Source organism: Tenebrio molitor, chromosome 1, assembly GCF_963966145.1.
Source record: "Tenebrio molitor chromosome 1, icTenMoli1.1, whole genome shotgun sequence".
Lineage (NCBI taxonomy): Eukaryota > Metazoa > Arthropoda > Insecta > Coleoptera > Tenebrionidae > Tenebrio > Tenebrio molitor.
Window position 1 is genome coordinate 35,226,689 of NC_091046.1, and position 26,777 is coordinate 35,253,465.

General features: G+C 35.1%; 1 protein-coding gene and 1 long non-coding RNA gene across 2 annotated transcripts in view; both read left to right on the forward strand.

Moving 5' to 3' along the window:
• The window catches only part of LOC138138891 (follistatin-related protein 5-like), a 178,482-nt gene that overhangs the window by 84,882 nt on the left and 66,823 nt on the right, over positions 1-26,777 (forward strand). The gene's annotated exons all lie outside the window — the stretch shown is intronic.
• On the forward strand, positions 22,529-23,457 carry LOC138134586 (uncharacterized). The gene is made up of 2 exons (XR_011160777.1): positions 22,529-22,863; positions 22,906-23,457. It is a non-coding gene; the product is annotated as an uncharacterized lncRNA (long non-coding RNA).

A 26,777-nucleotide genomic window follows, 5' to 3' on the forward strand; every position in this document is an offset into this window, starting at 1 on the left:
CTAAAAACGAAAATTTATAAATTGGAATTCATATTTCGACAAATTTGCCTCAGTCCCACTCTGAATGAAACAACCAGCCGGGTTTACCTGCTGTTTACAATCACAAAATGTTTTCTATTGTAGAAAAATCAACTTTTACACAATGGGATAATTCTACGGCCCCAATATAACCTTAGAGTAAACGGACAATTATATGTAAGTATATTCTCTTACTAGACACTTCGTTTCGTTATTAGTTATTACATCTTTAGCAATTTTTTGTTAATAATGCTTATCTGTTTTGTTTTCGTTTTCATTACATTGCTTTGCTTTCTCTACCAAAATTTATTCTGCGAAGTTAATAATGTTTTTTTTCCACCGAGTGGACTGAATTGAATTTTTTATTCAAAACATTGTCTTCTTCTTGATTCAATTGAATTAATAGATACATATTTTAATTCAAAATTTATATGAGTAAAAAAATAAAAAGTACTACTATAAGAATAGTATATTATGTTATGAGGAGCAAAAATGTTTTATCTGCTGCGGCTGGTAGATTGGCTGCCGAATGCAGTGAGCCAAAGCACATAAAACCATTTTTGCTCCGAACAGCATATACTATTTTTTCTTCAAACCTTCATAACAAATTATTTAAGACATGTTAAGAGACCAGGTAGGAATTTCAAATGATTTAGCTAGTTTACTTTACAGCCGCTCATCAGCGGAGATAATAACTTTATCTGCCGCTCGTCAGCTCGTTAGATGCCATGACAATGAAGTGACACTTTAGCATTATCAATGCCGCAGGATAATGTCGAAATTTACGGACGTTTGAAGAAATTTTTTTTTAATTATTTCTAATATTCTTTTAATAAAGTATATAATAAATAAATAATATACACTCCCCACAACGATTATCGCACAACATATGTTTATACATGTAAAATTTGAACTTTCACTTATTTTTTTTTTCTGTGTTATCCTTCCGAGAATGGAATTGTATAAAATTCATATTGCACATATCAGCATAAGGAGTTACAGTTATTGATTAATTCGCTCTAAAGTATTGTGGTAGACGAGACGGTTCTGCAATGTCTTGCATACAGTCAACAAAAATTAACACAAGTAGTGCAAAAATCAATTATCATTTCAAGAAAGAAAGTGATGCGATAATTGTTGTGCGGTGTGTATAATAATAAATAATAAATAAATAATATAATAAATATTAAAGTATAAAGTATTATTTTTTAAAACATGTAAACGAAATTTTCGTTCAATTGTATTTTATTTTTATTAGCTTGACAAGGATAGTTTATAGGTAATACACATTATCAAACGTATCAGTAATTTGTAAGAGATGTTCCATATTTTGAGAACATGAGCTTATTTGAAACAGGTAATCTAATTTTTCTAAATGTAGCTTTTTCCGTGAATCAAGGCAATTTCCAGAGAAAATCTCCTGGGTACGTTTAACAAATTGCGCAACATAACTGATATTTCATAAAATTTTACATATGAGAGTTTTTTACCCGTTTCCCCCGTTTCCCTAATTGATGCATGTTTTCTGAAATGTGAAAACTTTGTTCTACTAAGTGTGGAATTATTTAATTTACTGAGAGATACATATTACCTATTACATTTGTATAAATCTGTAAAACCATTGTAGTAAACTTCGTCCAGTGAGAGATTTAAAATTTTATTAAATTAACCCAACACTACAAAATGCATTAGAATACATTCATATACCAATCTCTCGCTGGACAAACTATAATATCGTTCTACAACTATGACAATTTTCAAAACATTCTTTTAGGTCGAAAATAAAATCCTTTTCCAAAAATGAAGTTCTTCCTGTTCAAATGTCTCTGTGTTCTGCCATGCTGCATCCTAGAATTCTGCTGTTCAATTGTCATTATATCCTATCGACCACATTTTACCGACATGACAGTGTGATGAATTGATGATGATGCGTCATCAGCAGTCTTAGGACAGAATAGTCCCGGACAAGTCGACCAGTACAACTTTGCGTAATACCTCGCTCACCTATAAACACGATTCAGCTGGATGATTTTAAATAACAGGTCGACTGCCCGGTACTATTTTGTCCTAACACTGGTCATCAGTCATCACGTACATTTTTATACACAATCACAATTACTTAATACACTTCTTAAAATTACAACATTACACTTTTATTTTATTTAAGAAGACAGCCTAAATATTATTCACTATTTGGATAACCGTTAAATAGTTATTTACGAACCAAGTGCGGGAAGACGATGTTCCCGCATGAGCGCATTTTTTAAAGCACGAGCGACGAAGGAGCGAGTGCCTTTAATTAAAGCGCGAATGAACGGAAGATGTCTTCACGCAAGTGGTTCGTACAATATTTTTTGTACGAAAATTGAATTAAATTTTTTTGTTTTAATACATTAAACATAAACGAACATAAAACCAAGTAGGCAGTGATCTTTGGTTGTTGGAAACAATTGCTTCACTTGATATTTAAATTTTTGCAATAATTTGTGAATTTTGTAGGAACAATTTTCAACGATTATAAATCTTACCGTAATTTTTTAATGGAGGAAAACCCAGGGAAGTTGTATTTTATGACCTAAATTTTATTATTATCAAGACAGATTTTTTTTTGAATGCCTCAAAGGGCCAGTGTTTTTTGCAATTTTTACATTCGAGTCGACCGGGAAGCACTCGTTTCGGAGCGAGCGTTGAATGTTGGAAGCGTTGCTTTCAAGGCTATGAGTACAAAAAGTCCTTGGAATGATATTAAGTACCTAATTATTAACAAAATTTTTCATATGTTGTTTAACTAAAGTTGTTAATATTTTCTAATTGATTTGAGCAAAGAAATGTCGGAACAAATCCATCTTCGGTATCAGGTTCACGAGGGTGATGGAAAATGAGCTAAACCTGATGAAATGGTTAACTATTTTCTGAAAGAAAACTATGGTTGGAGCACTATTTGTCAGATAACAATGTGTTACGAAGAAGGATAACCTTGCGAAATGTTACCAAGTAGCGGACCACAAAGAAAGTTAGATGCCAATTTCTCAAGACAAAAATGTTTAAAACGGTACAAGAATGTCAAAACAAGTGATTGAGTGGTTAACTCAAAATAGAAGACTTGAATCATCGTAATGCATCCAAGGTTTGTTTTATAAAGGACTTTTGGGCAGAGCTCAGAAATAAAGTGTATGAGGCAATGTGGGAACCAGCAAATCCAACTGAAAAATTGAAAAAAGAAAATGTAAGAGTCAAAAACTGGAGGAAGCTGGGCAATTTGCAATTTTTGTTTGCAAGATTTGTTGTAACGTTGAAATGAAATTGATAAATTGCCCAGTGAATTAACAGTAATATGTAGATATCTTTGTAGCACATGCAGCCGTTGACCCAAAAAAATATGAAGTGATCATGGTGAAATTTATCAAAGTAGGTGAATTGAGAGATAAAAATTTGAGTGAATATATGAATTGTGTCCACAAGAGAGCAGCTCGGTTGAGTGTGAACAGTTTGATATTGGCTTGCGTATCTATACAAAAGTCTCTTTTGTAAAAAAAAATCAAACATCAATAGCGGGTATGCAGAGAAAAAAATGGAGAGGTGAAATCCAATGATGGCACCCTTATCAATAAAATATTTATAGCTACAGCAGAGCTTTCCGAGAATAACGCGTATTCGCTCATACGTACAGGTCATAGTTGTCATCACTTCAGATGAAATTAGGTCGTTTATTTCTCATGTAAAGTGGGGTATCGATCAGTCGATGGTAAAACGTTTTGTTTGTTTTCCACCTGAAAGGGGGGAAATTGTAAATAATTCGTAAGGTAGAAATTTAGTAGGAAATTGTCATGGTATTTTATGAGGGTGCAGCAGAGGGGTCAGCGAGCCAAATTAGATTTCCCTGCATGTTGTCGAGTTCAAAGTGCGTTTTGCATGGGAGACGTGACAAGTATCGGGAACATCAATTTTTAATAACCTTCGGCAAGCGTGTTGCGCGTCACTTTTTCGTGGCAGGCCCTTTGTCGCAAACGAGGGTTGTAGGCGGTGGCGAGTAACCGTGGGGCGAGTACAGTGCTATGTCGTCAACAATTGACGACAACTAATAAAATTCCCATCGCAGTGTCACGGCTTTCCACTCATATTACATTTTTATCTGCGCTGAGCGGGCAGCAGAAGACGTGAGCCGCAGAGTAATGGGGTCTCAAGTCACACCAAAAGTGCGGATGAGGGCGATGCGTGCTTGCTATGCCCGCTCTGTCACCGAAAGATCACCACCCCAGCGGCTGCACCCCTTTGACTGACGACCGCGACGTTGCCAACTATAACAATAAAATATACAAAAAGAATGCCTACAAGATCCGACGATCAATCACCCAGGAACACTGTCGGCTTAAGATAACTGTTCAGATCAAAGGACTGGACGAAATGAATGAGTGCCATCACGAGTGCTAAGCCGGGGTGATAACACCCATAAACCGATAAACCTACAATGGCGTTCGGTTCGCTTTTCCGTTCCGTTCTGGAAATCGGCAAATCCGGCAACCCTGTCGACTCGACGCTCATCATAATACATTTTCTTGATAAATTACGGACATATTTAAGGCTTGACCGCGAAATTTGCTTCGCAAAGGTCTGAGCTTTTTCCGGAAGGGGCGGATTGAGAGGTCAGCACTGGGATTTTTTACGGACTATAAAACAACGCCACCAAAGAAATGTCAATGATGAACTTTTCGAACGATTTGAATCATTCATCGGACGATTTTTTCAACAACTGATGCTTTTTGTACAGTCATTACAGGTTCGATAAAAACTCCACACTTTTTATACCATCGAATGCTATATACGAGCTACGAGGGTGATACGTGACAGAACAGGAAATAAAAGTGATTTTTTCCTTGCTGAATTTATTTTACCAATACTGAGGATTTATTACATTACATCTATAAATTGAAAGCTGCTTTCAGAGAAATAGACGGTATGTTCGATGTCATCATAATCGTCCGACATGTGGATTAATAATTGATATTTATTAATAATTGATATTTATACCTTCACATTCAACAGCATTTCATTTCTGAAATGGTTTATACAACTGTGATAAAACTCAGCTTACACGAAACTTTCAAATTAAAACCGTGCAAGAGCACTACAACACAGTGAATTCTACAGTAATTTAGACAAAAAGGAATATTATAGAAACTACCGCTCATCAATTCTACACCCAAATTGTCAGATTCAAAGTTGACCAAAATTTAATGTCTCTACCTTTTGTTTAATATGTATGATTGGACAAAAATATCATTTTTGTGCAACTGTACGCGAAACGAGCACTTCGCGTTCCTAAAACAAACCGCGAAATCGAATTTAGCGGTCGTTGCCTTTAACGACGGCCGTTAAAGTAAACGTTATTTTAATATTTGATACAAATCAGAGTTTCCACGTAAGACTGGCGTTTAGATTTTTCGGGTATGAAATTAAAAATCCCAGAATTTATAATACACGAAACCGAAACATCACTCATCATCACTTTCATTACAATTCTCTTCCGACATTTTACGATTATTTACAAAATGAATTGTTTTATTTATGTAATTTCCACAGTGATATGTAAGCGGAATTTATATGTATTTATTGAGAGTGAAGTAAATTTTGATTGTTCGTTTTATAATATGCAATTACAAATTTTCGGTTGCACATAAAATTTTGTGTAGGTACACCTTGGCTGCAAAATCCTTTAACGTTCTCGAGATTGATACCTCGGCGACAATTTTTCTCTCGGTACGTTAAAGAATGATTTCGCGGTCTTGATATACAAATAACAATTGTCTCGAAATGTGAAGAAAGGATTATGAGACCGTTAACAATAATTTGTTTGCCCATGTTAGTGTTGGCAGTATCAACCCAAGAAATTATTAATAATTAGCTATGGAAGAAGATTGTGTGCAATTTTTATTTACACAAATTAAAGCAAAAATTAAAAACGAAAAATTTACTTTGAAACTTTGAGCTTCATTATGATGACATATCTCTGTACAACTTGTTTTTAAAGGAATATGTCCAAAGATAGTAGCTGGAGTTGGGCTACAAAAAAAAAATACTACAAATTTTATTTCATTGTACATACTTAATACCTGAGAATCGTAGATATGTATCCCATTGGTTATGTTGCTTAAAATAAAACGTTAACTATAGTTTTTTTATTCAATGCAAACACGTTTTAATAACTAAAAGTTAAAGACTTGACAACTATAACTTGAAGTTAGCTTCGTACAGTTGTCATGACAACGGATGTCCAGTGTATGAATACACGCCCGTCAAAACATTTTATCAGTATCAACATCATAATGTACCTACTCTTGTTTCAAATGTAATTTATTCATTTAGCACTTTTAGTTAGATTTTGTTACCTACGAGATTCAATTTAAAAAATACGGTCCTCCGTGGAAATATAGCAGTCAAATTACTTTAAATACGTTTTCTATATTATCAAAAGAAAAAGATAAAAAAAAAAGATTTTTGTGAACCCAAAAATCAAACCTTAAAACACTTTTATTGTTCCAGCAGTTTAGCGTTAATTATGAAGCTTGGGTATCCTTTCGATCTCATCTTTCCGTTAAGAAATAACGACCGAAATACGACACGCGTTTAATGAAAACGTAATTTTTTCCAGAATATTTTGTGAAAATAATATCTTAGATCAAAGCAGGATGTTGCCAACGTTTTTTAAAATTGACGAGACGCTGTTTCAAGTACAAAAAGTAAACCTAAGTTTCTATGAAACGTGCCTCGTCGTTGGCGTGAAAACTACATTTCATTAAAACTTGCATAAAAGAATCTATAATACTTTCATTAACATCAAAGCAATCACGAGCAGCTGCACCGCAGGATTCAAACTCACCACGGAACGTCAAGTTTCATAACAAAGGAAACTTCCCAGGCCGCTGAGATGTTCACATTTTTAAAAGGATGGATTTTCTACATACTAAAATGGAAAAATATATGTGAGTCAAGTTTTAGAACTTGCAGATCAAATATCAATTTTTATTTGCTATGAAGTCGAATTTCGCGGAAACTAAACATCACTAATGCGAATTTATTTTGTGATAAATTATATTTTGGTGGGGAAAAAAGACACCATTTGTCTAGCATTCATCTAGATTTTAAATTACACTTTAATAGGTTAAAATGACGATGACGTGAAGGAAAATCGAATTTGTTACAACGTTGAATGAGGAAATATCTCCTCATTCAGTGATTATAGTAAACTGAAATGTTGTAGAAATAGTCTATGTTTCATGTAATAATGTAATAAGGCAGAATATAGCCTAAGGGAGTCCGTTTCGGCTCAGGGACGCGAGGGTCGCGGGTTCGATTCCGACCCAGGGCGGAAAAAAAAGGCTATATTCTATCTCGTGATTCGGAAAGTCACGTTAAGCTATTGGTCCCGGTCTATTGAGTTGGTCATCACGCCCCTCATAGATTTGTAAACCAGTCCTAGACTGTGTAACAACATTTTACATATTAGTTCAGTGACTATAGAACCAAGAGTCCCTGGAGTGAAACAGCCGCAGAGGTTCATAGAGAACTGGCTAAAAAGAAAACGAAAGAAATATTGCAATTAAGCAGATCAAAAATAGAACTGAAGACAAGACACTGTCGTTTTAGGAAGCACTTCAACGTGATTGAGGTAACAGAGCATTCCTTTTGCACACTATGTGATGAGAAAGACGAAACTTTCCGTCACATTCCATGCGAACCCAACCTAGAACAATACACCTGCGCTTCGGTACTGCAAACTGCACCAGAACCCGCTGGTGACGATGATGTTCACGTCTTTCGTTTAATGGAAAGTACAGAATCAAGTTTGGGGTACTGTACTGTGGATTTTGAAATAAAACTCATGACAATAATAGTAATGACACCACGTTTTTGATATTTAATTTTTTTATCTGCCTAAATGAAAAATTGTTATAAAATAGTTTTATGAAGGTTGTACATTCCACAGAATAACTTTGTTGTTAAAATAATGAGACTGTTGCCTTTTTGATTTATTGCTAAGTATTTAGATTATTCTCATAATCTTATATATACAGGCGCGGCCAAAATAAAGTAGGACAATGTTTTTTCGCTAATGTAAATTTGCTTGCCCTTTCTATGGTTACTATGAAAATATTTATTTATTTATTATAGTAACCCCGGTTTACTCAACTCAATTTTGGCTAAATTTCTTAATAAGACTTGTCCTACTTTATTTTGGCCGCCACTGTATATAAAACAAAGTCGGGTTAGTTACGCTATTTATAACTCGAGAACGGCTGGACAGATTTTTATGATCTTTATATTGTTGGATTTGTCTCCGCCCCGATTAGCAGAATAACTATTAAAACATCGAATAACTAACGAAAAAAAATTATGAAGAAAATTCATTTTGAAAGTTTATGTCATCTGTCACAATCTGTCATTTGTGCGCGCATCGACAATTTGAACTTAATTGAGATTTAACGTCAGCTGAGGTTTAACACCAAGTGTGATCAATGGTGTTCAACAACACCTACTTTTGCATTGTACAGGGTGCGACAACATAACTTCCTTTTTTGAAATGCGCGCTATTCAGACTGTAGGGGTCGTAATGGGACGGGAGTGGTCTCATTCGGAAGCCGTGGTTTTAAAGATTTGTTCCCTATCCCTGTCAGCTGCCATCATGCGTTGGAAGAGTGGAAAGCCTGCGTTTGCCGTCGAGGTCTACTTTTCAAACTGATTTTCTGTGATCGCAACCCTTCCGAAATTGCTTCAATATTGGGTCGTGTCCCAAACCAGAAATCAATTGTTACATGGGTCACTACATTCAGACCATGATTTCAGACAAACCGGGAGTGCGACAAGACGAAGAACTGGAGTCTCACCTCAGTAAGGGGCAATTTGTAGTAGAGAGCCCGCTTGCCGGATTTGTCCCCTTGCAATTTTGTTTGTGTTTTTTTTTTGAAATCTCGCGTTTATATCAACCATCAAAGGACCCTACAAGGCCAACATCCGTGCAGGAACATACCCGCTGCTATGTCATGGCTAACGCTAGAAATGGGCTTATTCACTTATTCAGTGTATCGCACCTGTATTTAACTAATTATTCATTTAAGTACGTCAACTGTCTGTAATTATTTAAATGCTACACCAAGTAATGCTACCTCGAAACTATCAAACAAAAACAAGTGAACAGTGCGTCCAAACCATCAAACCAACAAACCAGTGGAACAAAATCTTCATCTACAAAATGTTTCCAACAAACACGCATATGCTTAGTAATTCTCTTTCCAATTTTTAATTTAATTTTCCATATTTTCTTCCCGTCAGATGTTGAAAATATTCAATCCGTTTATGGTGATTGTTAATTCCGGATTATTTTTATACAGTGAATTTTTTTATCAATGAACCATAGAGATTTACATGGTATAAAGTATAAACTTTATTTCGCGTCAATGGTGTTTCTATTGCTAATTTCAAAATTATTTTTCGGACATGAAATAAAGTTTACACCATGTCAATCCCTATGGTTCATTGATAAAAAATTCACTGCATAGTTAGTTACAACTCGGGACTACTACTACTACTCATTATACTCTCACTTCTTGCAAATGAATTTACCGAAAAAACTTAATTTTTCAGTACTCATCAATGAATTGTCGTAAATTCATGAGAGTTAATCACATTTGCACATCACGTGACGTGAATACCAATAATCTCCGTCAGAGGGCGTAGTGCTTAGCATTAAATTTAAGTATGTGTAAGCATTAAATTTGTGTATGCATTAAATCATTAAATTTCAATTCATTTTGATTATTCATTTTATCTTAATAAAAAAACTTCATTCAATTCAGCTAATAAGTTAACACAACATTTATTGATTCTGAGTCGGTACGAAGTTCGCCGGGTCAGCTAGTTAACATTAATTTGAAGCTAATAAATAAAGGTTTAAATTGTTGTTAGCCATAACATAGCCATAATCTAAATTTCACGAATCAAATAGAGATGTAATTTTTTAGTTATTTATCTTGTTGATCCGAGAATACGTGTATAGTGTTATTAGCCGAGTAACTAAATTAAGAAGGTGGCACGCAAATCAGTAATCAAGACTCAACACATGTAGATCCCTAATGATTTCCAGATACGTCTTACAGTTACGGCCAAGGAATTTCGTCAGTTATTTTACTGTCTTGTATAGCCTAAGCTTTATTGTCATTATGACTGACATTCAAAATTTTTAAGACAGAAATTTTGCCACGCACAATAAAAATCAAAATACCACCAGTACCTAACGTTTTTGATGTCCATGTCAAAATTTCCAATGTGGGGTTAGAAATATATAAAACCTGTTTTACAGTTAACGTCAGTTGAATGACAACGACTGAGAAAATTCCGTGGCCGTGACTGTACACACTATCTAGAAAAATAAATGAAAGCGATGTAATGTAACAATTTGAACCATTTCAAAAATAATTTAATACAACGCTAAAAGGGGGGAATGCCACCAAGAAATGACTTTATTCCAAAACCTCCTCCGAAATAATTAATGACCCATCAATTTCTAGACCGATATAAAACGTCAAATTCACAGAGCGAGAGCGTGCAGTTTTTGCATCGCACGTCCACCAGATGGCAATAAATTATGGATGATAGTGGCTTAGGCGAAATCGTTGAAGTTCTTAGTGCAAATATATTTCTAAGAAGCAAGGCTCTGTCTGGAATATGCTCCTTCACGTTCTAGTTAAATAGACGTGACCGAGAATAATAATTACATCGTATAGCGGATTAGAGCACAAAGACGCCCAAGAACACGCTCACGGCCCTTTCTCGCTTCGATGATTTATCGCTTCTAAGAATACACATATAGACACTCCACCACTCTCAACTATCAACCCAGATAATTACGTGGATTTATAAGAGCTAAAATGTGCCCCGAATCCTACACACTGTTACAAAGCTACAAATAGTCTACGATTTAAATTACGGCGTGCTATTAATTAAATACTGTAATAGCAACATTCCGGGGTGCAGTTTGTCATTCCGGGGCGTCGTTTATTACGGAAATTCACACAGTTTTCGCGTCTTTTTTTCACGGAAAAATGTCTCGGAGGCAGTTTGGGCTCAAGCAGACGTGACAAATCGAGAAACGAATGCAAAAGGTCGGAGCGAACATTTTTAATGAAGAAATGAAAGAGTGCACCATGGTGCAAGAGGTACTCTGCTTAGTTCTGATTTTGAAGTAAGACGTAAGACTGATTCTTTCGAAATGTTTGATTCGTCAATTCAGTTAAGTCAGATGTGGCCAGTTTGGTTCTTCCTCATATTATCATATTATAGTAAGGGGTGTTTCTTTAAATTTGGCGTCGAAGTTGGCGTTGAAGAGCCGATTGTGAACAGTGAACGCACCACCGGATTACAACTTTGATCATCTGTTTAAATCTAACCTAAGTTTTTGCGTGTTTTTAAAAATTTCATCTTTTTAAGACGAGTGGTTGATCAGCTGTTTAAATGTAACCTCACTTTTTCAGTTGTTTGTGTTTTTAATCTGCAATTTGAAAAATCTGTATTTTTACGACGAGTGGTTCGACGCCAAATTTACACATCTGACCGTAAATGAATTTACGAATCAAATATTTCGAAAGAATAAGTCTTATTCTTTAGACTTGGGATATCCGTTTCTATTTCATTTTTTGTTTTAATTTTTACATTTATTTCACAACCATTTCTAATATGTAATTCACATACGAGTGTTGTCCTGCTTATAAAAATAATATTATGAATGATAAAAAAGAGGTGTGGTATCGAGGCCGGATTTATTCATCATTATGATATTTCTTTTCTGGCAAGTAATGATAATTCCTTTGAAAGCACATTTTTTGATAGTATCATTTTTTTGCTATACGTCCACTTTTCCGATGAAATCCACGTCGGATTTTTTTCATACTTACATTACGGATTACAGACAATACAGAAATTAAGTAATGAATCCGCAAAGTGTTGAAGTTACAACAATACTTCCGGAGGCCACCTATCCAAACACTGACCACTACCAACATTGCTTCACTAATTGAATAATCGAGTAATGATAGTTCTTTCATAGTAGTTGGGTCGCCGCATTAGACAATAAGACAAGTCCCTAAGAGATGTTTGTTAGCTAAAATGTGTGTCATGCTCATGATTTTGTCATGTCACTTCAAGATTCCTCAGAAGAAAATCTGCTTCTTGTTTTATATTTGTGTAATAAAGTGCACCCAAAATATTCACTTATACGAATGCGTTATTGGGTGTTAATGAATTGATTTTGATGGTCTGACACCAATCAGAGACGGAAAGATCGAAACCCCGTGTAGTGATGTGATTGTGATTTCTTGCTGCTGTTCTACCTGAAGAGACGTCACTTTCTCTATCCACTTCTAGGAGAACTCTAAAATACGTTGTACATATGCCAAGTTTCAAAGTGTACATGGTTTATATAAGACAAGACCATTAAGCTTGATAGGTTATTCAAACGTGTGCGTCTATTTCCCCATTTGGATATTCGTTGCTTTACAGGTCTTGTCCATTTCAAAAACGAAACAAATCCTTAAAATAATTGCTTCTTGGAATTTTTGTCTCTAATTCGTATTTCGTATGAACAACTGGGTTTACAATTATTTTATTTTGTTGTATATTATAAAAGTTGGAAAAAATGTAGGGAAAACTGAATTCATTTTTAAATTTATTAAATCATAGGGAATGGAAACTTAGCTTTTTGACTAAAAACTCGATAATGCGTGGGTGGTATTGAACATTGCTGGAATTTAATGAAACAAATCCTATTTTTGGAAAAGCATGTTTTTTGTTTTTAAAAATATACAATCCTGATGAATCCATTTAGGCATTTAATGAAAGCAGTTGTTAAAATAAAATTTCGACTTTTAACTCACAGAGTGGAATTTTTGTTTATTGTTTCTTGTTTACTAGCAACCAGCAGTACGTGAAACAGCGCATAAATTAATAAATGGCGGAAAAATTAGATAGGCATATATTTGAAATAATTTTATAAATGTAAAAGTTTCACTGGCAGTACAGACTAAAGAAATCACAAATACATAAATGGAGCCTTGAGGCATACACGACAAATAGAACCTTAAATAAAGCCGTAAATTTAGTAACTTTTTATTCAAACATTTATTATAACACCATGCAATAAATTTATTTAAAAAAATTCATATTAGTACTTAGCCATATGGACATATGTATTTGCGTCGAAAAAATTCTAACACTGATTGATAGCTTGCGAACTGGAAGCGGGGACACATGGAATTCCGAAAAGACACAACTTTAAGCCAATATCTTTGGAATAAAACTCGTAGCTGCTTGTCTAATTAAAGATTAAAAATATAACTCACTATCGGGCCTATTCTGTAACTTTTCTGTTTAAATAATAATAATTATACTTTAAAAAAATTTGTTACACAGTCTAGGACTGGTTTAATTATAATTTAATTATACTTTATATTATTATTTAATTTAATAAAATTATAAATTTTATTTGTTATACTTTATTAGCATGCGCTATTCAAATGAATTTAATTTAAATTAATATAAGTGTTATGAGGTTATTCTATTATTTTCTACTAAAAGTCAAATTTATCACTAAAAAATGTGTTAAATATAGCAAAAAATCCTTGCAGGAAAAAGTTGATTCTAATGAGATTTTATTATATGTATTATTTCTGACAAAGAGTGATTGCAACTACTGAATCTGAAGCGAGGGGTGACCTAAAGTCCCAAAAAGGGAAGGAAATTCAAGCCAAGACCTTTCCAGCGACACCCAATTTGTCCATTTTAGGTCATGTTGCCATAATCACCAAAAAACATTGTGAGGAATAACGGCTTTTTTTATACTCTTGAGGCATAAATAATTAGGAAATAACAATTATAACGAAGGTATAAAAAATGTTAATGTAATTAGTAATTACATGCATAGAGGAGTCATTCTACGAATAGTGACCATGTTTTGTTCAAAAACATCAGAAATTGATCTACCTTCACGCAAATCCCCGTTAATTGTAAGTAACACCCTCCCAAAATTAAACTTCGGACTATAAACTGGAATATTATTGTTGTTCAAAAAAATGCATTATTTCAAAATCATATCAAACTGACAAAAATTATACGTAAATTTGTTATTGCTACAATCATTTGCTGTTGAAAGTTAACGAGAACGGGTCTGTTGGCAATTTCAGAATTCGCTGATTGTTATTGGAGATAAGGAGAGAACAGTGTTTAAATCATTTAAAATTAAGGGATTTAAAGTTAATTGCTATAATTGCTTAAATCGTCAAATCGACTATTCGATCCGTTCCATTCATGGGAAGTTCCAATTAAAATTTCTTAAAGTGCTTTACAATTGTCGTAAATCGATTATTTATAACGCAGCAGTGAATAGAAATAATTGACCAATTTATGATTCGCTGTTCATTCAATTGTATTATAAGAAATCATTAAAATTTTGAATTATATTATACTCCGGCTTTATTATGCCCGAGATAATTCGAGTTTAATGTTCATAAAATTAGAACCAAAATCATCGCTTCCCATTCGGTTGTATCAGCAGCGGGACGGATAGGCAGATTGCGAAAGTTTCAGAAAGTTCCTTAAACTTGATTTTCGATACCGAACCGTTAACTCAAATCGAAGTTATCGCCAGAGGAAAGAAAACTAAGAAAAGTCGACGTTCACATTTGTTTCTGAAGTGCTGTAATGTCCCCCATTACGCCACCAGGATGTGGACAAATGAAAGGGAAAATTTTATGTGTTCTGAACGCAACGCACAAACAAAGGATGTTGTAGTATTTTAAAAACTCCTCCGGCTCGCTCAATCAATCCGGTCATTTATTAGATCTACTTCTGTTGACATCGATGGTTTTATTAATTAAAACTTTTTAATGTGTTTTAAATTGTCAGAGAAAGCTTGGATAAATTTAGCTATAATATCATTTTTATAGGTAAAGTTAAATAAAATGTTTCCCCTATAATTAAGGTGGATGCGACGCACGTTAAAAATTCAAACCCTTTCGGAGTGTAATTACTTCGTTAACATTTTGTAAGTTTTCAAAAGTGACATTAATTTTCCGAATTTTCTGGGGAGGTTTTTTATTAACGTTTTACAAAATAAAATATTTGGAAGGTATGAAGGATCAAAATTTAAACAGACAAGTGACTGACGAAAATCATATTTAATATGAATACACATGATACATTAGTTTCCTGGAAGTAATTCAGCTGTATTCAGCTGTGCATTTCCTCTCTGTAAATAAATCATATTTTTTATTAAAATCAATACTGACCACGGAATTTTAGTAGAGCAAATTGAAATATTCATTAAGTTTGGTCAACCTACACAAACCAGGCTGTATTAAAATTTTCATGGAAAGTTTATTTTTGGTGTGTGCGTAATTAATACAACTTGGTAGCTTCAAATAGAAATAACTTATTTTTATCCCTTCGAAGAAAAATGGACTTTAGTTTAAACTAAGTCTAGAGCCGTAAGTCTGCTGTTGAGAAGTTGAGCAGAAACTTGGACTTGGCCCTGTACACCTTTAAATCTCTCATTGATTGATGGGATTCTAAAACCACGTCGGCTTTCCAAAGCAGCGCGAATAATCTGGTTAAGGGATTATAAACGCGAGCTCTCAATTAATGAAATGTCCTCTATCTGCCATAAATCTTCAGAAGGTTTCTCTGGCGATATCTTCCTTTGCGAATTCTAATCGAAATTCAGCCCTTTGAGCCGATCACTCTCATCTAACTCCCTATTCATACGTGAAAAATTACATCATAAGCTGATCAACCGGTAGTCAGGGCTGATAAGTATCTTACCGTTTTAGATTAAATTCGGCATAGTGGGACTAAATTGATTTAAATAAATTATCCTTTTACTCTCTCTCTAGTAAATGAAAATGTTTTATGCTTAGATTAACTATCAAAAAATTTTAAAGAATATATCTGTGGCGGTCGTGAAAAAGTAGGTAAGTCGAAAATGTTAATTTTTCAGGGCAACGATTCAAAATTCCACATCATTCCTAAAATCCTGTAATTAAATAGAAACTTCTTTCTACCTGTACTTGCTTTCAATATAAGTAAATTTTAAACTGTGAAAATCTGAATTATTTAATTCCATGATTTATTATTAAGGTGTAAACATCGTTAACTCATTTTTGAAATTATTTGACTTACCTACTTTTTCACGACCGCCACAGATATGGAGGGCTCCTAAACTAACTACATATTACAATTTTTTAATACTCATTGTAGAAGTGAGTCTTTTTGTGCTAACCCCAGAGATTGAACTGGGCGAAGCACAAAAAGATCTTCTGCTCTGAAATTAAAATAATAAAACATCAGAATTAATAGTGAAAAAATGATAAGATGAAAATTTTTAATTATCGTTTTATTACTAAAAATATGTCAATATAAAAACCGTTATTTTATTAAATTGCAGCCTCAACTACGAGTATATTCAGAAAATACGAGTGTCAGGATGTAAGGTTAAAAAATTCTGAATCGAGGTTTCATGTAAATACGGGTACAGTCGTGATTCAAGCTACAGGGTTATTCTAAATTATTGTAGTCGAAGTAGGCCATGCCCATGTTATTACGTTTTTGCCGCTTTCATGTGAACTGTCAGTTGTGTCGCTGTCACTGTCATTTTGTGGGTGAAAAATGCGGTGATGAGATTTTTATTTATTTTTGTTAAATTAACGATTGAATCCAGAAATATTGAGTTGTTCTACAATCAATTTTAAAAATATTGAGTTGTTTTGCACCCAATTTAACACATCATTTTGATGATTTTTTTATGTGGAGCGGCAACCATAAATTTTACATTCAGTTTTCACGCCTACTTCGACTACAATCATTTAGAATAACCCTGTATAACAAAATGCTCAAAAGCTAGTTTCAAATGTTCCGGTTCGTATGTGTTTAAGCATGTAGAATTTTTAGCAACAAATATTAATTATAATTAGGTATATTAAAGTTTTCGGATGACCTAACTTTATATGCCACAATGAAGCATTTCAGTAGAAGAAGACATGCTGTTTCATCCCCAAGGCTGACTCGATTACAAATTTGCTTGATCACAGGATAGTAAAGATACGAACGTGAGAGTTGTGTTGTGATCCATTTATGTGTTTCAAAACAATGGCTACCGCTAAGCCGTTTGAATGACGTCACTGACTCTGTTGGATTATTTCGTGTAGGTGGTTGGATCCTCTTAATTAAAAAAAAGCATGTCAACTCATTTTAAATGTACTTTTTACATTGTATTACAATCATTTTCATGCTGTTATTTGAAATTTGGATTTGAATTTTGAATAACTGCTGACGCTTGCCGTCCATCACCATCAACCGCCATTGATCATAATTTTAATGATGATTTTTAAACACTTGATGAGGCAATAAATGGTATAAACGAGACTTTTGAGAATAGTGAATAGACATTGCATTTAGGGCAACCGCTATCTTGGAGAGCCTGGATGAGAGCATCAGGTACGTTCAGCACACGTGAAATTATTTATTCTTGGTGTACCATTAATTGTAAGCGCTTTATGCGTCTTTGAGAAGGGGAATGTCATCAAAGCAGTAAAGTGCATTTGAGAGCTCTCGTTTACGTGTTCTCATCAGCAGTCGCTCGTTGCATCCACCATGTTTCTCCAGTGACACAGTTTCAATTATTATTTAAGCCTGAATATTTTACAGCGAATTCAGACATCCAGATATTATAAATGTATTTGAGAAAATCTAACCAAAATATTTAAAACATGTTTACATACAAGAAAATTGTCTGTACTAAAGATAGTTGATCTCGTTTGAAATATCGTATTGGAAGTCGACTTACGATGCATATCCATGCATCAGAATTTACAATTGTCAGATGAAACAGATTTCCTCATAGTCCATCAAAAATAAATGAACTTAAGACGGAAATATCTCAGTACCTATATCTCTTGTTGAAATTCTAAATCTGCAAAATATGATATCAACGTTGCCATTGTGCTACATTGAGTCCTGCAACGTTGTTAACCCACACTAGATTTAATTTGGTTCGAGATAAAATGTGTCTGACTGGCTTAATCTGCTTTTAATTTTTGTTTGTCCCATTTATTTATTAAAGCATTCCGCTGAGGCGAACCCTTATTCTATTCATTTTTAACTCAATTTGGAACGAATTATTCTAAAATTACAGCCACACGTCAGTTACGATGTTGCCTGCAGCGGACAAACAAACAAGAACGTAAATAAACGATGAGCACCAGTTAACACATTAAATTATTTTGCGTATATTACCCCAGTAACTGACATTATTAGACTCACCAAGCAACAATGATAAAATTACGTTCCAATGTTCATAACATACGTAGTAATTGTGGTTTCACAGATTTTGTGTTGATACATTTTATTATTGTAGCAGCAAAAGAAAGGAAATCCTTAAACTTGATAAATATAATGTTTTTTTTTGTCCTAAATAACTAAGGGCCAGTTTCATAATAAACTTAAAGTCGACTTTAGCTTAAAGTGACTTTAATGGATTGTTGTGTAAGACTTGGTTTTTGCCCAAGGGCGTTATCCCCTCAATTTGATAATTACTCGGTCAGACTCATCGGTACACGTTAAATTAGAAATTAGACAATATCAGCTACAGTCGTACGATAATCTACAGTCGGACTCACCTCCACCTCATTCAGTCATTCAAACGGTAAAGCACAGGTCCGGACTCGGGTTTGCTCAATGGGACGGTACAAACATGTAAACGATAAACACCTGACACATCTGTCACTAATCAAGGTCATACAGTGACTCACCCGGGGGATTCCTCCCCCTAGCCCGATCACGACGAGGGGCTCCAATCACAGGCGTCGTCTTCAGAGCGCTTCGTTCCGGGGTTGCGTTGGATGATCTGGTAGTACCTGTAACAGCCCCGTGTGCAGTTTGGGATGCACGGCCCGCCCGCGGTCTTCACAGAAGAAGACCGCCACGGCCAGCGTGTGAGCCTACAACCCACTTCCATACGATACTGTGCTCCCTCAGTACAGGAGAGCCGAGGTTACCTCCCAACCGTTAATCAAGCACGTATGATCTGTTGCATTTGGTTGCCACCACCGGCCGTCTCCACAAGACGCGCCCAGTCAACGGCCCCGCCGTGTCATGAGTCAAAGATGCCTCACCCGGACATCCGGTGCTCAGGAATTATACCATGGTATCTGCCAGAGGTTTTAGCGCATTGGTGGTACTGACATCATAGCCCAGGTTGCCCAAACCTGGTAACCCAGTTACCGACACACCTGGTAACTGTATCACCGGCTAGCACAAGCCTAATTCACTGCACTACTCCCGGGTCACAGACTATTCACCTGCCGTCACTCTCGTACACGTACCGTGGACAGCCCGTTGGTTCCAGCTGCCAAAGCCACACTGTCCCTGTCTCGCCTGTGGGACATAATTTATGAGCCACATGTTTGGGTGGAAGAGGTAGTTTTTCTGTTGCGTTTTTAAAATTCTCTTACAGTTGCAACAATATGTTTCTATGGTAAATGGTAAACTTTAATGTTAAAGTAACTTTAGGCTGATTATGAAATTGGGGGTAAATCTGATAACTTTAGTAAATGGTTTGTTGTGATGCAAGCTTTCATTATTAGATAAGGATGCCATTTACCATTACATATCTAGTTTAAATGAAGATTGTCAAAAATTTGTGGATTTTAGGTTTACTATCACAAAGTAAGGCGTACAAAATCTGGGTGGTTACCACGAGTCCCACATCATTACCCTGAAAGGAAACGCCCGAACGTTCGTAAAACTAAAAAAAAGGCAAAATTTTGAAGCCTTTCTCGCACTGGTGCCCGGTGAGCTTGACTAAATTCTCGATGCATTCGGCGACTTAAAAAAAATTACAATTTCATTATCATTGTCGTTTTTTAACACAGACCGAAGTAATTGAAATACCAACGCGAAAGATGTTTTAGTAACGAACGGAACATAAAAATTAAGTAAGGGCCGGTTTCACCAAGGTGAGTTAAATTTAACTGCAGATAAAAATATACGAAAACATTGTTATAACAATAGGTAACTAAAGTGACGAAGCATTTTAACCTACAGTTAACTGTAACTGGAGTTGGTGAAACCGGCCCTGAATCAATTAAAGAGATATTCAAAATGCTGCCCACCACTTCTTTCACATGCGCCAATGTGGTTCCGGAAAGATCTCACTCTCCAGTCATAAGCATCGCTGCTGCTACCTACAGATCTACAAGCGACAGTTGACAGCGAAGCTGATAGATTTTTGATAGGCACGCTCTTTGACCATTCCCCAAATTATCTAGTGGAGTTATGTCAGGACTTCTCGCGAGCCAAGGATTAATCAAACCCCTACCTATCCACTTATTCGCATGTATAGTATCTAAATTGCGTCTCACATCTCTGTGGAAATGAGGGGGAGCGCCATCCTGTTGGATCCACATGTTTTGTTTTCTGTGTAAATCTGTCTCCTCCAACAAAAATGGCTGAATGTTTTGCAGAAAATTTAAATACACTAGACCGTTTAGTCTTTCGCGAAAAAAATATGGTCCTCCAATTTTGTTCCCCAAATATTCCACACCAAACATTTGTAGAATAAACCGTCTGGAAGTGTTCTTCGCGAATCCAGCGAAGGTTAATCTGGGCGAATCATGTTTGTTTATACCCCCATTGTTGTTAAAAGATGCTTCATCACTGAAAAGCACATTAAAAAAACAAAATTGATCTAAAACGATTTGTTCCCGAACGAATCAACAAAAATTCAGTCTTTTAGGGTAATCTGATTCTCTAAGCCCTTCGACCAAGATTCGCGTTGCCCCACATGTGGTTCCCATCAAAAATTTAAAGGACTGGTATTTCATGTTCCTCATCCGTGGCTACCCTTTGCTTTGATAACTTAACGGGATGTCAATCTCAACTGGCCCTCCAATCTTTTAAAAATCATGTCAGAAGGCGCTCTTCTTTCGGGGTATCGCTAGGCATAAACACGGGCAGCAAGAAATGCATTCTCCATAAACTAAAATCATGTCAGTCTTCTCGTCATTCGACTAAGTGTAGATTTTGCGTAGTTTATAATAAATTTGTAGCGTTTGTCAAAAAGTGACAATGATTGATAGGCATCCAAATTGTATTTTTTTTTAAGTTTCCCAAAGTAAGTTGCGAAAATGCAATGAAAATTTGGTCAGGCTCATTATTCCTCGTGAATCACCCTGTATACCTTTATTTCAAAACTTAATTTCAAAATTGTACAATTTATTTCATTTCAACTTTTAGGATTCAATAATTTCAAATTTCTAACTAAGTAAAAATAGTCAAAATATTGTGTGAGATACGATAAAAAGAAAAAATTGAAATGTATACAATGGGGAGGTCTCTCTTGTCAATGACGATCTGAGCTTTTTGGTGGTCCTTCGCCCACCAATCCTCACTTAAAATCTTAGATCGCAACAAAACCTTTGTAGTACATCACAAAAAGCTATTAACAAACAGAATACAACGGTATAAAAATAAAACTTTTTTTCGTTTGATGTATAACGTCTTCACCGTTGCTAGTACGACCAAAATAAAAAAGAAAAAAACGAGAAATATTGTCATTTAATTTTGTTTACTGTTATGGAGAACCTGTTAAACAATGCAAATAAAAAATACATATATCGGCTACATTGATATTGTAATTAGAGTGTTGTTTAATAGTAAATAAAAAAAGTTTTTGCTCTGTTGGCGGAATCTCATTTGGCCTGTCAGATTCCCAACTCCAATGTTTGAATAAAAATCGGAGTTTTAGTGCTTGATGGGAAAAACATTGCGTTCGATGATAAGAACCATTTTGTTAAATGTATTACGTAGTAAAAAAAGGAAATTGCCCTGGCTTCTTAGAGAAACGTTGTTGGAAATTTTATCACTGGCATATAATTCCCCTCAGCTTCAAACTATAAAGTTGAGAACTCTTATGAAGTTAACAATGACCAGTGGCGATGAAATAAAACTAACTTTTCTGGAAATAACTAGCGTCTTCCTTGCGGCATTACGACTTTATCGTCAAGAACGTGACATTTACCTTTCATAAATGTGTCCCGGGGAAGCATAAAAGGAAAAAGGCGGATTCTATAAGTGATATTCATGGCGCGGATAAATATTGGCGGCCTGAGCGTCGCGATAACCTTCTATTTATAGGTATAACTGCACAAAACAAAGCAGGTGTTTTTTGAAGGTGATTATAGCGAAACATTATTCAATAGCGAGAGCGAGAACTTTTGTCATGAGCGGCTTACGGGAAATTTTTCTATGAGGGAGCTTATATAAGATCAACACTTTCCATTCGATTTTTTGAACGTGGAACGGTGAAATCCGTTCCCATTGTCCGGGTTATCGCATAATGGTCTGATAATGGGTATTTGCACAGCCGCGTGCCATGACATTTGGCTTTGACGCTCTTCCTTTTGAGATTCCGTATCGGATGGTGCGAACAATTTTATCTCTGTCGAAAGTTAAAACATCTAATTTAATTAATTCCCGGTCGGGAAACGTTCATTAAGGCGATTTTTGTTGCTTACAAATTACTTGTGCCTTCATTACGAGCGCGTACGTGTATCCAGGGGAAAACATGTGCTATTAGATTTGTTCTTGTAGATGGAGTGTCGGATAGGGTCGTGCTGCGGTTGGTCTCAGAAACCAAATTATTTTCAGCTATACATTCACATGCTGAAAGAAAATTGATGGCAGTCGAGTGCACAAGAAAATATGATTCAAAAGACAAACGATCGCTTGTCAGATGGTTGGCTCAAAGTAACTCTTCTAGAAATAATACAGTAAAAAAGGTTTTCTTAGATAAGATTTTAGGTGCAGCTTAACGTCTTAAAAACAAGTTTGAAGCACAATAGAAGTCAAAAGTAACAAGATTACTGAAACAAAGACAAATCAACCATCGTACTTAATGTTATGGCTTGTTGCTTGACTTGGAAATAAACTCAACAATCATTTTACATTTAAAGGAACAATGTCATTACACGAAGCAAATTCACCAAAGGAGCCCTTCTAAGACGCCTCTAATTATTTCGAATCGCAGAATTGTTCGTTTTAAATGTCTTTCTTATTCAGTCGTAGTAAAAAACAATGCACAGAAGAATTACCGAATTACGTTAAATTAGCGCCATCGCTGCTGCACCTTGAGAACTTTAGACAAAGTTTCCCATAAATCACATCATTAGTAGAGAGCGTGTGATTCTATACTTTGCGAGAGCTCCTTCTGCAAAAATTTGGCTGACTTCTCGGTGACAAAATGTCGTATTTTCGTTTATGATTAAGGGAGATAATAAGAAACTACTTTTTGTTTTCGGAATTCTTGCAATAGGATGGAATAACAAGCTTGTTTCAGAATGTCTTGTGTGTTTTTGTTGTCAGAAAATTTCCTTACCCTGAAGCCAATCGTTGTTCCTTAGATAATTCCATCAAGTCAGCATGGAGTGGAATTCTGCCATAATTGGATCAAACACGCATTTTCAGAATTGCAAAATTTCAGCTGAAACTTTGTGATGTTATCGATGATACATATAAACTCTAAAATATGTGACAGTCTAATCAAGTTCTATTATCGTTCCTATTATGAGAACATTTCTCTCGGAGAGCATGAATTCAGTTCAAAAGGGGCTTGATGCAACATCGGAATATTTTAATAAAACAAAATGCTCTGAGTGAGTGAACTACCACCTCTTTTTTACTGTAGAAACAATTTTGCACTTAGATAACACAAATAATAACAATAACATAAGAGGGAAGGCACATTTTAGAAAGGTTTTCTCAAGGCTCTCCAAATTTATGTTTTATAAAAAAATACAGGGTATTTTATGAGTGATAATGAGCCCGGCCGAATTGAAAATGCAACCCACAATACATTTCCAAAGTTACATGCTTATTTTAAATATAGTATTGCTATTTTAAATATAGTTACAATGGCTTTGCTTCCAATAATTTTCTTTGTCACAACAGATATTTACGAAAAAGTTAAAATACGACGATTAAAATGTATTCGAATGATGAGAAAGAAAACAAACATGATCCTGATTTATGTCGGATGTAATAAAAGTACTTCTACCGTGCAAGTTTATGCAGAGAGTGAACATTTTCCCAAAAACTCTTCCTTTTTTTCACAATTTCATTTAACCAAGCGAATGACGTTTATGTCAAAATTTACGACACTGCTATGTTCAATGTTTTTTAAATCAAAAAATAAATATCTATGTTAATTTTACAAATGTATTGTGGGTTGCATTTTCAATTCCATCGGGCTTATTATCACTCGAGAAATACCTATTATAAGAATAATTAATATTCCAGTGGAAAAATTGATAGAAATGTATAAACACCTTTTTAAAGGCACAACCTTTTTGGTCTTAAATTATTTAAAAAATCCAGTCAAGAGTAAATCTTCACTTTCACATTTAAAGTTACTAAATTGTAGAATGTAATAAGTACAATTTATCGTCTACCGCTGTCATTCTAAATCGACGATTTTCCTTAATAGTTGTAAAATGAGAAGATGTAGAGACAGCGACGTTGACAGAATTAATGGAACAGTACCGTGTTCGGTGATGACTTTAGTTTGCTGTGAGAATTAATAATGATAGGCGCGCAGATCAATTTCACTCAAAACAAAGACCCTATTTTTAGTAAATGTAAACTTCCAGTGGATGTTTTCATCGGCATATTGAATATACGCCACAATTAAAACGCGCTGATGTTACAGCTTTCCCAAAAGAGTAGTTTTATATTAATTGTTGGTCTTTTTTTAATTCTTCAATAGACTAACCATTTTATTCGCTACGTTATTCAGCACGTAGAGCTTAACAGCTCTGCTTAAAAATCCACGTAGAAGAGAACAATATAAATCAAATCAATAAGAATAAAACCTTATGGCGACAGTACAAAAAATTTCTCCGATACGAATCGACCTAGGGAGGAGTAAAATAAATAATTTTTTCTCACTGGTCGTTGTCTGTTGGGAATATAGAAGCAAGCATTTTCTAGTTCACTAAAATCAATAACAATACTGTTGAAACGCAATTTTTTGTGTCAAAGTACGCTTGTCACCCCCACTTTATCTTTCTAGTGTCGACGATTTTTATTTAACTTCCAAATGTCACTTCAACCTTTCGGGGCGCACAAACATTATTTAACTCATCTTTCTGCGGTCATCCAGGCTGATATAATGGGACTGGTTGATTTAACCTGGAACTGTGGCGTATCTACCGACAACAAATTCGTTTCTGGTTTTTATTCGTTCGGCGTCTGAGTCCTTAGCACAAAATTAATTATTTGGTGCTTAGCCGACATGATACCGGTTCATTTTTTATCGAAGCAAATCCTTAATAAATGAGTACAAAGTGTAGTGCGTAATTTATCCTATTAGGTAAATGTTTAAGAGGCGAGTGATATATAGCTCCGGTATCAGCTTGAATAATTAAGTAAATGGAATTCCTGTTGCGTCTCGGCGTCGCCCGACGGAAAGCGGCCGTTGCACCCCGCATTTCGCCACAGCGATCACGTGCACGGGGTTACTGCAGGGTGAAATATCCCCGAAACACCGTCGGATTTGCGGCGATACTTTCCTCAAAATTGCAATCCACCAACAACACATTCCCGTCTGTAAGGGGCGACAAAGCAATTTGTATAGGGTTTGCTTACACATCGCGACGCCAGAATACCCTATTCGTCACCAGAATTGCGAACTTGACCTTTACTTAAGCTCAACTATTTTGTTTGTAACTTTAATTAAACCGGGAATTTGAATTGCGCCACCTTATTTTGTTGTTGCTCGAACTAAAAGGGACGACCTTTCGTGTAAAGATTAAAATTAATTACCCATCATAATACCCATTTTTTGACAGAGCATCCTATAAATATGGATTAAATGGAAAATCGGAAAGGTTTGCCTCCAATCAACACTACTTGCACTTGCATCTCGGAGCACGCTTTCAACTTCTGACTTTTATAAAAAATTTCTGTGGTGATCACGAATCAGTAAAAGTAAATCGGAGAAAATCAATTTTATTGGAGAAAAATAAACTGTAGAATATAAATCCAATTTTATTCATTCAGCAAAACGTTAGCGTAAGTTTTTCAACAACTCTTTTTTGAGCTTTTAAATTTGAATTCTTATTGGAGAGCTGTAAGTGGGCCAAATGTGTTTTAAAATTTTCAGGACATTCACGTTTAGCTGAGCGTAATTATTATTCAATTATTAATTGAATTAATCAACTAATACGACTACAACTAATATGACAATGCAAATGGATAAAATGAGGATGGGAGTCAAAGAAAGAAAAATAACAGATTAAGGCCCGGTTGTATAAAGCTTAGTTAACATCGTGTCAGCTAACAACGCGTCAAGTCGGAAATCCGCCCATTTGACTGTCCGATTAAAATAAAATGTTAAATATCCTCCAATCAGATCGCTTGACATTATGTTAACTTTAACAACGACTTGACATCGCTTTATGCAACCGGGCCAAAGAATATTAAAGCAAAGAAGGTTGAAATAGTCTGTTAAAGATATTGACTTAATATTATTTTAACCAGCAACCTCACTGGGTTTTCAAAGAGTTCTTCTGTGTTACTTTGATCCAGCAATCATCAATTTAACATGTAGATGTGTATGCAAACAAACACAGTGTACCCAAGTTTCACTAAGGCCTATAGTCAGT